Genomic DNA, 17,705 nt, shown 5'->3' with positions numbered 1-17,705 from the left:
TGTTTACCTGCACAAAGAAGAAAGGGAAATGCAAATTCCATCTCCATATCCTGTCAATCTGGTTTTCACTCCAGGAATTTGCATTGAAGCTGCTACTTGCTACGGTGCCATGTTTGGTGCTATTGTAAGATTTTGAGAGTAGATAATAACAGATAGATAACAGTTGCGTTGGGAACACATCAATGAACCACGAACGCTCGTGTATGCGATGCATCCTGCTAAGCAGTGCTGACAAATAAGATACATCCTCCAGTGACATAAAAAAGACTTCAGAGTTCTAACAGAGACAGATAGCTTTGTCTTTCTGTGTGTGTGTGTGTGTGTGTGTGTGTGTGTGTGTGTGTGGTTTAAGAGTAAGTTTAAAATAAAATGATGTAACAGGCCAGTGTACGCAAAAGATGTGTTATTAGAATGTTTACGCTAGGTCTGCACTTTACCATTTCTGTTGTTGACAGTTTGGTCTCTGTAAGGTCGATGCAGCACAGTTTCTGAAGGATTTTTTTTCAAGTAGGAGATAATGGAACTTTCAGCAGCATCTTGAGTGCCCGTCAAGCTCAGTCGAGGCCAAAAAAACACTTCCATAGTCTTTGTTCCTCAATGATAACTAATCTCCAATATACTGCAGCCTAATCAACCTATCAGCACAGGAGATGAGGAATTCATTGATTCACTCAATGTAACTATCTAATCAATGGCATAAAGAATATTTGAGCCAATCAATTTCATTCCATCAGCTCCCACTGTCTCCTGGCAGAAGGTGAACTAGAGCGCTGCTTAGAGGAAGAGCAGGGGACTGCAGGCACATAAAACTCCAACTACAACCAGCAGGGCTTTTACTATTAGTTATCCATGTCCCAAATTAAAATTCACAAATTATAACTGCTACTTACTGTATTAAGTAAGGAATGGATCATTTCTATTATGAGATCCTTTGTATTATAAGTATATGAATTATAAAGTAGGACTCCTTGAGGATTGTCAGGTTTTTACACAATTCCATACTGACAAAATAATTACTCATTCATTAGTATACAAAGTACTTTAGAATGAGTCACACTCACTTTCACCTATTTAAAAACGGCACAAGCACAATGCCTCCTGTTAAGAGAAAAGTTGCTCTGTGTGCATTTGACTCTGTCTGCTGTGTTCATCAAGCTTCTCAGTTCAGTCCACTACTATTCCCCAGGAGCCTAATGAATGTGTGTCCCAGTGAAATAGGAAGAGAAATCACTTCAAATGAAACCCAGGTCCATACTTCAATTAAATGGCTACAACAAGCCTGGAGAAAAAGATGAATCCAGGCAATATGTCTAACAGGAGTAAGCCAGTAATGTGGATCCTGATGTGTTGTATCATTTGTCCACTGTGCCCTTGGTGGGTGGTGGTGGGTAGCAGTACTCGTCCTTTCTGCTGGGGATAACTACATGTACATACCATGCTAAAAGCCTTGCACAAAGGTTCAGCAATGGAAACATCACTGAAGGCCTCCATGATGCATTTCACTCCATGGGTTGTTATTTGTGCATTAGTATGCATTAGTATGGGGTGAAGGACTGTACAGTCCTTTTATCTTGTGTCTTTAGTTGCCATGGAGCTGCCTTTGCTTTCTAACGGGCATCTAAATAACATGCTAAAAGCCTTACACAAATGTTCAGCAGAGGATACGTCACTGAAGGACTTCGTTGTAGACCTCATGTCATGGCTTGTCGTTGGTATTTGCATTAGTGTGGCTATGTTTTGTATGAACTCCTTTAAAAGAGTGTAGTGTGTCTTTGACTCCCCTGCAGTTTGTGGAGTAGCATGTGGATCTGACCTGGGCAAGATGTTTGATTTCTCTGTGTTTGTTGCCTCTTACAACGTTGTGGTATAAAATTGTCAAAATTGTATTGTTTTCACATTATTTTGAACTTTTGGTTGTTATTAAATTATTTTATTAAGTTAATTCCTTTCTTGTGTCTCACTAATCCATATATTTCCTTTCTTGTGTCGTACTACTCCATAGAATAATGACTGCAGCTAGCCGACAGACACTGGCACACATACACCACACACACACATGCCCACACAGACCGATATTCACTCTCGCACATACACACGTACTGGTATTCACCCACCCACACTCACAGAGAGAGAGCGAGAGAGAGAGACATCTAACTGATCTTAAAGGTAAATTATGCAGTATTGGCAATTTCCTTACAGTTGCAAAGGTGGTTTTTTCGTTCACAGGCGCTTGGGGGAAGCGAGACAGCCGAAATTCAACCCGAGCTGTTAAATGAAGGTAAATTAAGATAAAAAAAACTTGCATATTAAGCTAAAAAACCTGCAGTGTACCTTTAACCTTTTTCTGATTGCAGTGTGTGTGGTCAAAAATATCCAGGCAACACTCAGGTGTGAGGAACCACTGCAGGTTTATTCACGATACCGGGAGCAGGTCACTAGCAACATCATGTTCCAGTAACACTACTCAAAGTTCTCTAGGGCGAAGCCCCATCTTATACATGTTAATTACATTGGTAATACAAATCACATGAGTACAATGGTCTTTTCCAAAAATCCTCATACATGCAGAAATACAACAATACATATACACTTCTTGGACATAGCATGTGATCCATGCGCCATACGCAAGTCATGGGGCTACTCCAAGTAAGTAGATAATTGGTCAATACAATACATATACATCCTTCAGCATTCTCTTGCCATAGTCTAGTTCCTGTCGGGATATTCCTAATATTACTGCCTCAGGCAGAATACCCTTAACTCGTGACAAAGGGGGTCGCATGACCTTTATTAGAAAATCATGACATGGAGAGAGCAAATGACAGACAAAGCAAAGTTGATGCACAGTATTGAATGTATAGAAAGCATATACAGAATATCAAAAAAATTTAGTAATCCAAAATTTCTCCTTCATTTCCCCCCTTTGGGGCTTAAGGCCACAAAGAAATTTTAGTAATCAAAAACAAAATAAAACAAAATAAAAAAATCCAATTTCCAATAACATCGTCCAAAAACATTTCCGGGTCATCATATCAGGGTAAAACTCATTTCACATTTCAATATCATTCTATCAAATCTTTTGTCCAGTTTTATTTATCCAAACAGAATCCATTAATGTTAACATAATATTCAAGGACGAACCACCTATAAATTGTTCTATCCCTGTCACACCTACTATGTTAAGGCAATCTTTACTAGTACACAGTCAAGATGCAGAGCATGCAGAATCATCAGAAGTCCTGTAGGGAAAAACACACATTTGAAAAGACTTTTCTTGGCACACCCAGCAGGTCTCATTCGTCCCTGCTACAGTTGTTCTAACTTGGAAAGCAAGTTGACAGGCTTTATTAGTACCACAGATCTCCTCCTCTGGAGAAGTGGGCATAATCAGTAAGAACACACAGAATAGCAACACTAGCCCCATTCTACTCCCAGTTACAAAACAACAAAAGCTCTATTCTATCTTCAACAGCAGAGCTGGCTTGGGTTTTTAGGCCCTCCCCAGGTAACTGTCCAGCGATGATTAAATATCTAGCTAAACTGGAAATAAAGCAGTGCTAGTTTAGTGTATACTGATATCTTGTTTCTACTTTTAATATCCACCACTGATTTGGATGATGGATGGTTGAATCCACTAATTTAAATGGACACTGGTGTACCACACTAATTGATTTCCCTACCCTCAAAGGAATGACTTCACATGTGTACTTAGTAAAATGTGTAACATTCAGAGTATACTTCCCTTCATTTGCAGTCCAATACTTTCTAGTTGTAATGCAGGTTAAAAAAGCAGGATCTTGCAACACTTCCCTTATCCCCGATGGAAAATATATCCAAAGGCCTACTGGTGAAGTTTGCCAAAACCTCCACTGGTCAACCTCAAGCATAAAGTCACAATCTGTTGAGATAATGTTCCGGTTCTTTCACCACTCTGCAGTGTGACAGATGAATCCAAGAGTCTCTTTCCGCAATTCTCACTGCGGTAGGTGTAGACAACAGAACTTGATACGGTCCGCGCCACCGTTCTTCATTCCAGCATTTTCTTCGAAAGTCCTTAACAAGCACTGGGTATGTATCCAGAAAACTTTGAGGCAAAGTCAACTGCACCTGTTAAGAAACAAAAGATAGAGCAGCAATCAGTTCTCGCATGTAACCAGACAAGGTAACAACTACATTAGGTTAGAATTAGGTAAACCTGGAATTGGCATGGGACGGGCAGTCAAAATCTCAAATGGGCTTAAACCTTTTGATCTTGATGCACGGCCTCTGAGGTAGAGGAGAGCCAAAGGTAGAGCAGTCAACCAATTCCATCCCATTATTTTAGTCAATTTATCTTTCAACATTCCATTAACATTCTGGCCATTTTGAAAACATAATTACAAGGCAATATTCATAACTTTTGCATTTTGTTAATTGATCAATTGAATAAAATCCATTATAATATATTCAAACGGGTCTGATGGTGGTGGGTGATGCCCTCCTTGGGTTCTCACTGTGGGTGCGGTGTTATGTTTAACAGGTAATGCACCTATCACAGTAAGCAGCTGCCGCGGTGGTGAATCCTGGTGCAAAATAAAGTTGTTCTATTGTTTTTACCATAGCTGTTGCACTCGCATGATCTAAACTATGAGTGATCTTTGCAACTATATAAAAACATGATTTTGGTAGAACAGGCTTGCCTGTTGGAGTATGTAGCCACAAATCATCATTATTCTTTTTACAATTTTTCCATTTTCTTTTTTCTTTTATATCTGCCGATTTTTGTGCTTCTTTTAAAGCTTGACCTGATGTCACTATATCTGGTATGTGCAAATTCAAAAACAATTGTGTTTTGTTCGAAAGTCTTAAAAACTCTGGTGGTATCCTCCTCTCAACTCCCCCCTTCGCGGCACTTTTAGCAGCCGAGTCAGCCCTCTCATTACCAAGGCTGACCTCATCAGCGCCTCTAATATGCACTGCACACTTAACCACTGCTAAAGCAGAAGGAAGCTGAATTGCCTCCAGCAACAATACAATGAACTCTTTATGTTGTACAGTTTTACCAGTAGCCGTAAGAAAGCCTCTTTCTTTCCATATTGCTCCATGGTCATGAACAATTCCCCAGCAATAACGACTATCAGTGTATATGCAAACAGATTTTCCAGCTGCCAACACACAAGCTCGAAAAAGTCCAATCAACTCAGCAGATTGGGCAGAAAAAGTTGGAGGGAGCGAGTAAGATTCAACCACTTCAAATTGATTCACCACAGCGTAGCCACTCCCTACCTCTCCAGATTCCAAGCGTAATGAGGAACCATCAACATAAAAATTAAGTCAGGGTTAGTAAGGGATTCCTCAGATATATCAGGACGAGGTTTAGTACAAATTGTTATGACATCACAGCAATCATGGCTTTCACCATCTTCGGCAGAAGGTAATAATGTCGATGGGTTGAGGGTGGTACTACGTACAAGTGTGACATGTGCTAAAGTCAATAACACATGTTGGTACGAGAACAGGCGGGCAGTTGTCAGATGTGATGTGTTTGGTTGTAAAAGCAATGCATGCACGTCATGTGGAACATGAACAGTCAAAGGATGCATTAATACTAGATCCGCACAAGCCATTACTGCATTTGAGGCAGCTGCAACAGACTTCAAACAAGGCACCCAGCCTCTTGCTACCGATCCAGTCTCTTTGACAGATAGGCTATTGGTCTATACTGTCCACCATGCAACTGACATAATACCCCAGACATGTAACCTCCTTTTTCACACACAAACAAATGAAAAATTAGGCATTCCCAAAGCTGGAGCTGAAGCTAAAGCTTGTTTCAAAAATCACAAAAACAGTCTCACAGTCGTCAGTCCAAGTTACAATGTCAGTCAAACTCTTACAAGCATTTGCGCATGCTCGGAGAGGTTGTGCTTTCTCCGAGAAGTCTAAAATCCAAACACGACAATAACCAATCATTCCTAAGAAGCTTAACAATTGCTGCTTTGTCCTGGGTCTCGGACAACCAGTAATTGCAGTGATGCGTGACGCATCCAGGGCCCTGCAGCCAGGAGTAAGTATATGACCCAAGTACTTAACTTGCTCTTGGCAGAGTTGCAACTTTTCTTTAGAGACTTTAAGTCCCACCCTGGCCAGGTATTTCAGCAATGCCACTGTGTCAATCAGGCATGATTCTTTTGATGGACTTCCTAATAAAACATCATCAACATAAGAAATAACAGTACTTCCTGCCAGTGGAGTAAATTGTGTCAGACAGGCCACTAATGCCTCATTAAACACTGAAGGTGATTCTGTGTATCCCATAGGCAAACGACTCCAAGTATACCTTTGACCTTTAAAGGTGAAGGCAAACCAAAATTGAGAGGCAGGATGTACTCTTATCGTAAAAAACGCATTTTTAATATCAATTACAGAATAAAACTTCGCAGTGGATGGCAGACTAGAGAGAATTGTGCAAGGATTTGGCACAATAAGATGCCTCGGGTGAATAGCGTCGTTAACAAGTCTTAAATCTTACACAAATCTCCAAGTGCCATCAGACTTCTTAACGGGCAAAATTGGTGTGTAAACTGGGGAGGAACTGCAACGCACAATAGCTCCCCTGTCCAATAATGATTTGAATACGGGCTCTATCCCCTGCTCAGCCTCTTTCGACAACGGATATTGGGCTTTCGACGGGTAATGCAATGTTTTTGCGCATATTTTTAATGGTTGAGCAGTAGATAGTCCCAAAGTCATAACTATCAGCTGCCCAGAGATTATCTGGAACAGCGGCTAACAGATCTGCTTTCTCTTTTAAAGAGAGAACCCTCCATTCATTGGGTTGGGTTAATGAGGGTGTTAAACATGCAGAGAGCTCTTTCTGCACAGGAGTAACTTTCAAAGAACACTATGCATCTTGCATGCATCTTGTGATGGCTAATAAAACAAATTTAGGGTTTCTTGGACCCCTGTCCAATCTTTAGCATTCACACACGCTTTCACAAACGACCCTAAATCAATTTAATTATCTTGGGCTTTCACCAATGCAACATGTGGATAAGAATTTGGGTTTGCAAACAAATATTTCAGACCTGGAGACAGGTCTACTACTACTGCAGAGTAGATTTTAGAGGTCAATACGCCGGCTACATCAATAGTCTCAATACTATTTCCTATCTGGTACCACTCTTTCACATACAGCTGATCTGGAGAGCCTTGAAAACATGCGATTGTACACTGAAATTGCTCAGGGGTTTCTGTCTTTTCTAGAACCGAGATCGGAGATTTTAATGCTAAACTAATGTCTTTACACTCATATCCTATCCATGTGGGGTTAACTCTCTGACAATACAGATAAATGGGCCCTTCTAGACCTACTCCTTCAGGAGAAAGAAAAAGTGTAAGATTTAATTTACACATTAGATCTCGGCCTAGTAAATTTTCAGGGCAAACACTGCTCAGGAGAAAAGAATGTTCTACTGTCTGATGTTCATATTGAACCACTAAAGGGGTAGAAACTGGTTCTGCCACTGATTGGCCTGAAGCTCCTGTTACATATATAACTCTATTGCTTTTTTAATGTTAAAAAAAAAACGTACTTAACGTAACTATCTTTCCTTCCAAGTGTACTAACATCTGCTCCTGTATCAACTAAAAAAGATAAATCATTACCATTCAGAGAAAGAGTTAGCTTAGGTTGTGCGGCAGCATTCAAAGTCAGTTGTGGATAAAGTTCATAGGGTGATACAGAAGTGTTGGTGAGGGGTCCCGGAGTCCCCTGTTCAGAGTCTTCTCTGTCCTATTCAGAAATTTTATTCTGTGTCCAGACCGGGCCCTGAGGGCGTCGTTGTGATGATTTATCCCCGTCTTGTCTCCAATCACCCTGCTTCGGACAATATCTCGCTATGTGTTCTATGTCTCCACAATTCCAGCAACCGTTTCTTTCAGTCCACCTAAATCCTGCTCTCCTTCCTCCACAAAGTTTGTTAACTGCTGAAGCCACTCTTCCCAAGAATTCTCTAGCAGTCTGTTGTAAGCTGAGAAATGGTCATTTTAGTCCAATCTTCAGTAGGTGAATACTTGCAGGGGCTTAGGGGCAGGAACAGCCAAAGCCAGCTGTGGTGTAGGGGGTGCTGAAGGGAATGGTGGTGGAGATTTACGGACTATAAGGGCTGGATTGTCAGGTTCACTCGTCTGCACATAGACTTCAGTTGAAATGTCCATAGCTCCGCACAAACCTTCTCTCTCTCTCTCTGGCCCTGCTCTTTCTGTTCCATAACTTTTCTCTTCTCCTCTCTTTCCCTCGCTTCTCTTTCCCACTTATCAAACAAATCATACTTAAAAGGCCTAGCCTTCCTTTCCATCTTAGCCCTACATTCAGTTAACCTTTCCAAACTCAACGTACCATCTAAAGGAAATTTTCCTTCAGTCCATCTACTCCACTTATTCAATAAACATTCATCTACACATTCAGGTCCATATTTCTTATCCATATTTTTTTAAATATCCATAATTATGTATACCTTTGGGCAATTTAACAGTTTTACTATTCCCCATAGCAGTGTCCCTTTAATATATTTTTATTAGCCAAATTACCTCACGCCTAAAACAGAGCAAACTATCAGAGTACAATAGCAAGGTTCTCAACCAATCCAATCCCCGTATCAAGCGCTTTAAGCCAATCCTACCGATTGCTTCTCTTAGCAGATCCTTTATCGATTGCTCTTCGGCTGTGCTCACAAGCCAACCTTTCTACCTTCCTACAAGTAGAGCAGATTGCTTCGGTGGCACCCCGGCACACAAGCCAATTCTTAACTACAAAGCGGTAGAAAAAAATCGCTTCCCACTCACCACCTAGGTGCCTGTGACCACAATATGGTAATACCGTATCCGAGACACAGGATGACTCCCTTCCGGCAAGGATGGGTCCCGCGGGCGATGTTGCCTTTTTTCCACGGTATTGTCCCAAAATCAAAAATAGATCTCCCGTAAGGCCTTTTCGGGTCCTACGCCTTCCAGGTTTCACCGCCGCGTCTCAGAGTTAGGTATCCCAACCGCTGCCACCAAAATGTGGTCAAAAATATCCAGGCAACACTCAGGTGTGAGGAACCACTGCAGGTTTATTCACGATACCGGGAGCAGGTCACTAGCAACATCATGTTCCAGTAACACTACTCAAAGTTCTCTAGGGCGAAGCCCCATCTTATACATGTTAATTACATTGGTAATACAAATCACATGAGTACAATGGTCTTTTCCAAAAATCCTCATACATGCAGAAATACAACAATACATATACACTTCTTGGACATAGCATGTGATCCATGCGCCATACGCAAGTCATGGGGCTACTCCAAGTAAGTAGATAATTGGTCAATACAATACATATACATCCTTCAGCATTCTCTTGCCATAGTCTAGTTCCTGTCGGGATATTCCTAATATTACTGCCTCAGGCAGAATACCCTTAACTCGTGACAAAGGGGGTCGCATGACCTTTATTAGAAAATCATGACATGGAGAGAGCAAATGACAGACAAAGCAAAGTTGATGCACAGTATTGAATGTATAGAAAGCATATACAGAATATAAAAAAAATTTAGTAATCCAAAATTTCTCCTTCATGTGTTTGTGGGCATTTGCTTGTATGGGCACTGCATTAGTTAGACTAATACATTTGCTGCCAGGGCTAGTCTAGCAACGCTCCGTTGGCTTGTGAGCTCCAGAAATTGAAACTTAATCAGGACATTGAAATCGTGTATAGAGTCGTTTGGTGGGCTTAACATAATGATTGATGGCAGAGTTGCATCGGTTTGGCTTGAATTCCCTGCTACTTGAAAACAAATATCCTATTGCGTCCTATTGCGTGCAGATGGAATTTGAAAGACAACTGATTATCCCGCCCCTCGGACTGAGCACTGCGAACGGTGAGTGTCCAGACCCTACATTTTAATGTGGGTCTGGCTCGCCAGGCTAAATGCCAACCGCACTTCAACCAAATAGGCTAGTTGATTGGCAGATCTAGCATCAACTAGAGGCGGTCTATTTAAGGGCGTTTTCTTCTCTTAGATTGTTTGCACTGATGATTGTCTGATTGGGACCGAAAATATTTTGCACTTTGGTAGCATTTTGTACTTTTCATCACTTGGATTAAATGCAATGTTGCATCGGCAACATTGGTGAGCGAGTTCTCTCTTGACTGAAGGACAAATTTGCAAGATGAAATTACAAAACAATTGAGATAACTTTTTTTCTATTTTACCACGTTAGGTGTGAAAGTCCAGCTTCAGAAAGTCCGGCTCACATTTTTGTTCCAACCATTCACTTAATCAGCTGATTCTAATTAGCACAACTCTTAAGCCAGGTCAGAGCCATAGAAAAAGAGAGTTGCGACACTTTGATGTCGCCGCCACGCGGTCACGTACCCTTCAACAGTTCCAAACAGCCCTCTGCGTGTCGTGTTCTTTCAATGGGATAGACAGCAGCAGGTGCGTTATTGAACAGGAAACATTAGAACAAATCAACCACGAGTGTTATTACGTGTTAGCATTCTTACATTATAGTGTCCATTAGGTATAATTGGTCTGCAAACATCAATCTAAAATATGTTCTTTGGTAGTTCTAACATTGAATGTTTTTTTCCTTGCTGGACATTAGCAGTTATTGGGTTCCTACATTTGCCTGTATCACGCCACATATACTTTACTTACATTGTCAAAATGTTTTGTTGATCTCAAGGGGCCATGTCAACCCATTCCATAACCACTCATTTCATGTATAGCGCCACCTAGTTAAACACAAAAAAGTAAAAATGAGGTGTTGTAATTGAAGGTATCTGTGACCTAACATAGTCAAAACTGCACGAAATTGGAAGTGTAGGATCATTATGACACCATCTGTATGCACGCCAAGTTTTGTGGAATTCCGTTCATGGGGGGCCACACAATAAATTAATTTATGTTACTATACACCAACTGGCCTGTAGGTGGCCGGAGACAGTTTTCTGTGAATATCTCGAGAACCGTAGGGCCTAGGAGGTCCACCTTTTTTATGTATGTTGGTCTTAAGGGGGCATGTCAACCCATCCCATTACCACTTATTTCATGTATAGCGCCACCTAGTTAAAAATTAAAAAGCAAAAAATTAGGTGTTTTCATCACAATATCTCTGGCTGACAAGGTCAAAACTGCACGAAATTAAAAGTGTAGGATCATTATGACACCCTCCAAATGCATGCCAAGTTTTGTGTACTTTCGTTCATGGAAGGCCTTACAATAAAATAATTTATGTGTACATTTAGTGACGTACACCAACAAGGATTCCCGGGACACTGAAAGACCGGGGTACACAAAACTTGGTGGGCATGTACCCCCACATGGATAGCATGGAACTGTCATTTTTTGTTTTGATCTGTAGCCCCCCCGCTGGACTGGACCCCCCGAAAGGAGGGTAGGGCAGACACAGTTCTCTGTGAATATCTTGAGAACTGTAGGGCCTAGGATGACCATTTTTTTCCGTATGTTTGCCTCCAGGGGTCATGTTAACCCATTTCATGTGCACAAACAGATACACACACACACACACACACACATACATTCACAGTAATCATACGTATGACACATATTCACACAGTAGACATATGTACGCTTGCATGCACAGGCACACACACAAAGCACGCACACACACACACACACACACACACACACACACACACACACACACACATAACATAAACATAACACAAACAATCAAGAATTTCTCAGAATTATGAACAGGCAAGATGGAGGTGGGGTTGTATAAAATGAATTTTACATGTGAAATCTATGAACTAATCATGTTTTGGTACTTGTTGTCTAGCAGATACCAGTGAGAATTGAGTGTGGATAATGCAATTTAGTGAGACAGTTAGAATCATATAGGCCTTTCAGCGTGATTTCTTTTTGTGGAAAAAATGTGCTGGACTGGGCGGCGTTCATATTTTGTACCGCTCTGCGGTACATCTAGTTATTATCTAATCTCTCTTTATTTTTTTACAGAATAGCACAGCGGAAAGGTGAGTGATCTACAGGTTTTCAACGGCCATGGAAATCCTGGAAAAGTCCTACCTTTTTAACCCTTAAACAGACAAGAGTGAAAACATTTTCCATTTTCCTAGCCTTTTCTATTGCCAGTTCATTCTTAATTTAAAGCCAGTTCATTCGGCCCCCTGCCGAACAAGTGGTTATGATTGATTCCTGGATATTTAGTGATTCAGAAACAAGTGTGACTAATCTGAACAAGACTTAGTCTAATCTAAAACTAATCTGCAGAGCAAATTCAAATGAGTTTGTAGAGTCATCAGGGTTCATCCAGGATATCAATTGCTGAACCATTCAGTACACCATTCATTGATGCCAGGCTATTTAGTACACCATTCATTGATCCCAGGCCATTCACTGAATTTTCTGGATGTCATGAAATTCCTCCTACATAGAATGAAATGAATGATGTACTATTCCATGGATAATATTGAAATGTTATGTCAATGTCATTAAAAAAAAAAGTTATGTTAATGTCATTAAAAAAGTGTGATATTCTTGGATCTGCCTCTTGTCTGTCTCCTCTCTGTAGTTCTGAACCCGCACCCACAGCAGCACCAACACCCCAGTACACACAGCAGGATCTAGAGACGGTTCAGATCAATATGGCAAAACACCTGGACAACCTAGATGGCACACTCGTGAAGAAAATGATCCAAAAGATTGGTCAGTATAATAAACACACACAGACAGACAGACACACACACACAGTATTCTGTTCCTCTTTTTCAGTATGTATGGTAACGGTCTAATGGAACTGTAGTAAACTCAGACATGCAGACTGTGGGAGACATACAGATTCATATACCACAATTATCACCATATTTATTATTTTCTGATTCTATTGGTATCTGGTTTCGATTTCATTTCAGTGTGAAACTCCCGAGTTTTCTGCACATGATCATGTGTGTGTTCTTTTATCTGCAGCTCCTGTGTCTCTGGATCCCAACACTGCACACCCAGATCTCATCCTGTCGGAAAATCTGACCAGGATGACGTATGTTAAAAATAACTAGGGTTGCAAAATTCCGGGAATTTTCAAAGTTGGAAACTTTCCATGGGAACTAAAGGGAATATATGGGAATTAACAGGAATAAACGGGAATTAATGGGAATAAACTGGGAATTTCTAATATGACAAGCTAGTCTATAACAGGGAACTTAAATGTAGTGGACAAAACCCCATCTTGCAGCATAATATTAGTTAAAACAATCTGATTTAATGCAATTTCAGTCGAATTTCTACCCTGCACATAAGTCAATTACATGCACACAGCAATCAGCATAGGCTAGACATAAAGGAAACCTTTGGTGCGTTCATGTGCGTGGGAAAAAAATGTTGTTGAGTGGTGTGGTGTATCTTGGGCAGTTCAGTGTTGCTAGTTTAGCACGCTAGTAAACCATAGGCAGAGAATGGGATTCCCGCTAGCATGCTAGCTAGCGAAAATACGAACATACAAATCATATTGCTTATTACGAAACAAAATGTTAATGTTTGTATATGAAACAGTTTGTATGAATTACTCAAAATTCCCAGTTAATTCCCGTAAATTCCCATTAATTCCCATAATTTCCTTTAATTCCATGAAAGTTTCCAATTTTGAATATCTCCAAAATTCCCCAGCTTAACTTCCCATGGTAAGTTTCCGGAAATTTACCAGAAATGTTCCGCCCCTTTGCAACCCTAAAAATAACCCAAAGAGATTTGATAAGTACGGCAGTGCCCTGGGCTCTGTGGGCTTTAACTCAGGGACTCACAGCTGGGATGTGGAGGTTGGAGAGAACTCAATGTGGAATGTGGGTGTGATGACAAGAGTCTCTCCAGAGGAAGGGAGACTACAGCTTCAGGAGTGGACGGTGGTGTGTGTTGTATGATGGTGCTGTATATGGAGCATGTGCTCCTCCTCATGCCCCCACTCTCCTCACAATGAAGCAGAAACTCCAGAGGATCAGAGTGCAGCTGGACTGGGACAGAGGAAAGGTGTTATTCTCTGACCCTAATAATAACACACACCTACACACTTTCACTGAGAGAGTGTTTCCATACTTCAATACTGACCGCACCGATCCTACCAGTGAGTCGTCAGTAACAGCAGAGCGGCACAGTTCTGCTTTGGGCACCCAAATTGCCAGCAGCGGCACTGATTACAGATACAGAAAAGTTTAACGTAAAATTTACAGCAACTTGCTGGCAGCAAATAACCAGCAAGTTGCTGTATTTCACTCTACAGTACACCTACTGTATATGAAATCACAGTACCTATGCCTGATACTGTAAATGCAAACTACAGTAGTACTACCAGTGCTGTAATGTATACAGCATTGAATTGTCTACCGTATTTTTAATCACAGTACTTATGGATCATTCTGTAACTAAGTACAGTAGTAATACCAGTGCTGTAATATTATATACAGTAATTTTGGGAAATTCATATCCTGCTTTATCTACAGCCAGGATAAATTTGGCTAGGCCTAGGTATGGTTTAGGCTACACAAACTTGCATAAATAACCATTGACAACTTGTTATCAGTTTGAAAAGCAAGTACATTTATTCACTTTTTTCCGTTTAGAAATTCTCGTGTGCTGCATCCTAACGTTAGACCAACGGTTGCAGTCAGCCTGATCCACCACCAGTAGCAGAGTGAAGCAGCACCTAGCAGAAATAGAACAAGAAAAGATAAACAGTGTTAGATAACAATTTTCAACTGAAACTGAAGGCTACTTACAAGTGAAACTTTAGAATAATCATTTATATATATACTGTATGTTTTTTGAGTTTACTGTCAAAATGCCAGGCTGAAGATGGTGTTGGCATAACTCAGTTTCGCAAGGTATATTTAGTTAGCCAGCTGGGTGAGCTCATTGATGATGTTTGCTTGCAGCAACAGCCATTCGCGCTGTTTGTCCGAACAACGGTTAATGATAGTCAGATGTGACTTAAAGTTAACTTATATCAATATTGCTAAAGTTCGCCTATTAAACTCACAAAACCGTACATGATTACGAGGAGTTAACGTTACATAAGTACATCTTCAGCCTAACATTGTGACAGTAACATACTAGGCCTAGCACTACTAGTGAATGTTTTATATAAATTATATGAATATAATAAACTGTAACTTACTGAGAACTAAGGTAGGCCTAATATAAATGAGACTGCCATAACGTTAACGTAACATAAAACATTAACGTTAATGCCACCGTCACAGCAACAGCAACTAAGTTATGATAGCTAACGTTAGCCTAACGTTAGCTGCTACTTACTTAGCTGCTAGTTGATCCAACAAGCATGGATGAGTTGTAAGTTAGACAGTACAACGTTCATAGACTGTACACATGCCCGAATTTAATGTAGTACAATTTCACAATGAAACATTAACGTTACATAAATAAATGCTTACTTACCATTAAGGTGGAGCTGCGAACTTGTCAGAGTGCTGAACACCGTTGGTCTGACTGACTGAACTGTTGCTCAAAAATGATCTCCCGCCGGACAGTTCAAACGTCGTCGCGCGGTGCACGTTTCAATCACCACGTCAAAATTTCCCAGTAAACCATAAATCCATGACTTTTCAATATCTTTTCAAAATTATGATTTGGATGGAAAATCAACATAATATCAATGTCACCTTGCTATCTGGGAGCTTAACTTTGTATTTATGTGCAAAAAGAAAACAGAAAACCCCAACTGATTTTCCGCCATGTTTTTTCAAAATTTTCAAAAAGCTGACAAGTGAGGGAGGAGTCAGATTTATTACTGTGTTATGATTCGCAGCAAATTTTTATTACTGTAGTTTGACCATTTTTGACCATATCAACGCATCGCTACGCATACGCGCCCGCAAGGCTACGCATCGCTACGCTTCGGCCGCCATTATGCGTAGGCGCGTAGCAAAATGTGTCATCCCAGTTTTTGATACGCGACGCACCGACGCATGCAATACTATACGTTGTCGGTGGGGGCGATACTGCAAGTATTGTACATTATTTCAAGTATATGTTATATTACAGAAGAAGAAGGTTTGAATAATGGCGGGCGAAGAGGAAAAACTGTGCGAGCTTGTACGAATACGTCCGCATTTGTATGATAGTTCGTCTCAGTTACATGCAAATAAAATAGCGTTGGAAAATGCCTGGAGGGAGGTTGCAGTCGCGATGGGAAAAAGTGTAGATAAAGTGAAAGCGGACTGGAAAAGTGTCCGTGACAAATTCACACGGGCGCACAAGAAGTGGAAGGTGGCATGCAGAAGTGGTGCGGGGCAGCTCAGTTTCGGCTACCCCAAAATATTGACAGTTCTAAGCTGGTTGAACGAATTCGTGAAGCATAGGATAACCGAGTCTAATTTTTCGGTAGGCAAGAATAATCAACGTCGTGTGTGTGAAGAGAGAGAGAGAGAGAGAGAGAGATTATTGTCCTGTTTATAACAATATCAGTGGTGTTGATGAGTGTAGCTAGGCCTACATATTGTGAATGTGGATAATGTGTGAATGTGTAATGTGTTAAATGTGCTTTGGTGAACAAACTCTTTTGAAACTTGGATAAACTCTAATAAGAGATGGATACACTATAGGCTGAAATCTCAGTGGTGGATAAACTGCGTTGAGGTTACTTGCGTTTAGCCTCCACTACACCCTGAATGTATAAAGCACTTTGCGAATGGTATGCTGGTAGCCTAGGACGATTGAAACAAATGTAGGCCTACATTTTTTTTCTGTGTAGGCAGGTGAGGGAGATGATGAGGGCGACGATCAGGGCTGCCAACTTTTCAAAAAACCTTGGAGTGAGATTTGGTGGGGCCAACCAAAATTTTGCTGCGTAAATTTTTGTTTGGCTCATTCAGCATTATACCGTACAGTAAAAAAAACGCACATCAGTGGTTCTCAGGAGTAGGGACCAGGCATGGACGGATTATGAGCTTTCGGGCCCTTGGGCCCAGATGTATTAAGGGCTCCCCACTAATTGTCGTATATGTGGAAGGGGGGTTTGGGGGTACTCCCCCAGAATTTTTTTAATTAGTTTAATGTGATTTCCTGTATTCTGGTGCATTTTGGGGATGGGCAATACTAAATTCAATCAGATTCATAGCCTACATCCTGATGTGTTGATATTGAGGCAATGATTCCATGCAAAGGCTTGGGCTTCAGGGCCCCCTGACACCTTGGGCCCCTGGGTCTGGGCCCGGAAGGGCCGTGCAGTAATCCATCCCTGGGACCAGGGTCCCAGAGTTATATGAACATTGGTATCAGAGTGATCTAGCCTACTACTAGGACCATGGGCGTCGGTGGCATTGTGAAAGTGGGTGGGACATTTCAGCGGGGGGTATGGGGGTCCTCCCCCAGAAATTCTTTTTGGACTAGATGCAATTTCCTGAATTCTGGTGTGGTCAAAATTAATCCAAGACAACTGGTGTGAGACTGCAGCTTTATTCACGACGCCGGGAGCATGTTACCCACATGAAATGTCAAAGTAACAAGCCCACACATCTGTGGGTGAAGCCAATTCTTATACCTTACCCCACACCCATGGAAAATCACAAGTTGTCACCCTCCATTAATCACTTAACCTTCTGGTATTTTAACAGAGATAAGAAATGTTTACAACCCCACTTAACCATCTGGTGTTTTGACAAAGATAAGAAATGTTCATGACCC

At 41.0% G+C, this 17,705-nt stretch overlaps 1 long non-coding RNA gene across 1 annotated transcript; it reads right to left on the bottom strand.

Annotated features, from left to right (window-relative positions):
• Positions 1 to 14,573: 14,573 nt before the first annotated feature.
• On the bottom strand, positions 14,574 to 15,637 carry LOC143121259 (uncharacterized). The gene is made up of 2 exons (XR_012986458.1): positions 15,459 to 15,637; positions 14,574 to 14,706 (listed from the first exon to the last, which is right to left on the bottom strand). It is a non-coding gene; the product is annotated as an uncharacterized LOC143121259 (long non-coding RNA).
• Between the last annotated feature and the right edge of the window lie 2,068 nt (positions 15,638 to 17,705).

This window comes from Alosa pseudoharengus, unplaced genomic scaffold (genome assembly GCF_046254945.1).
Source record: "Alosa pseudoharengus isolate Yale_2024_CS ecotype anadromous, Long Island Sound unplaced genomic scaffold, YU_APseudo_1.1 YU_APseudo_1.1_scf_13, whole genome shotgun sequence".
NCBI lineage: Eukaryota > Metazoa > Chordata > Actinopteri > Clupeiformes > Clupeidae > Alosa > Alosa pseudoharengus.
Note: the sequence above shows the minus strand (reverse complement) of the source record. Positions and strands in the feature narration are given on the sequence as shown.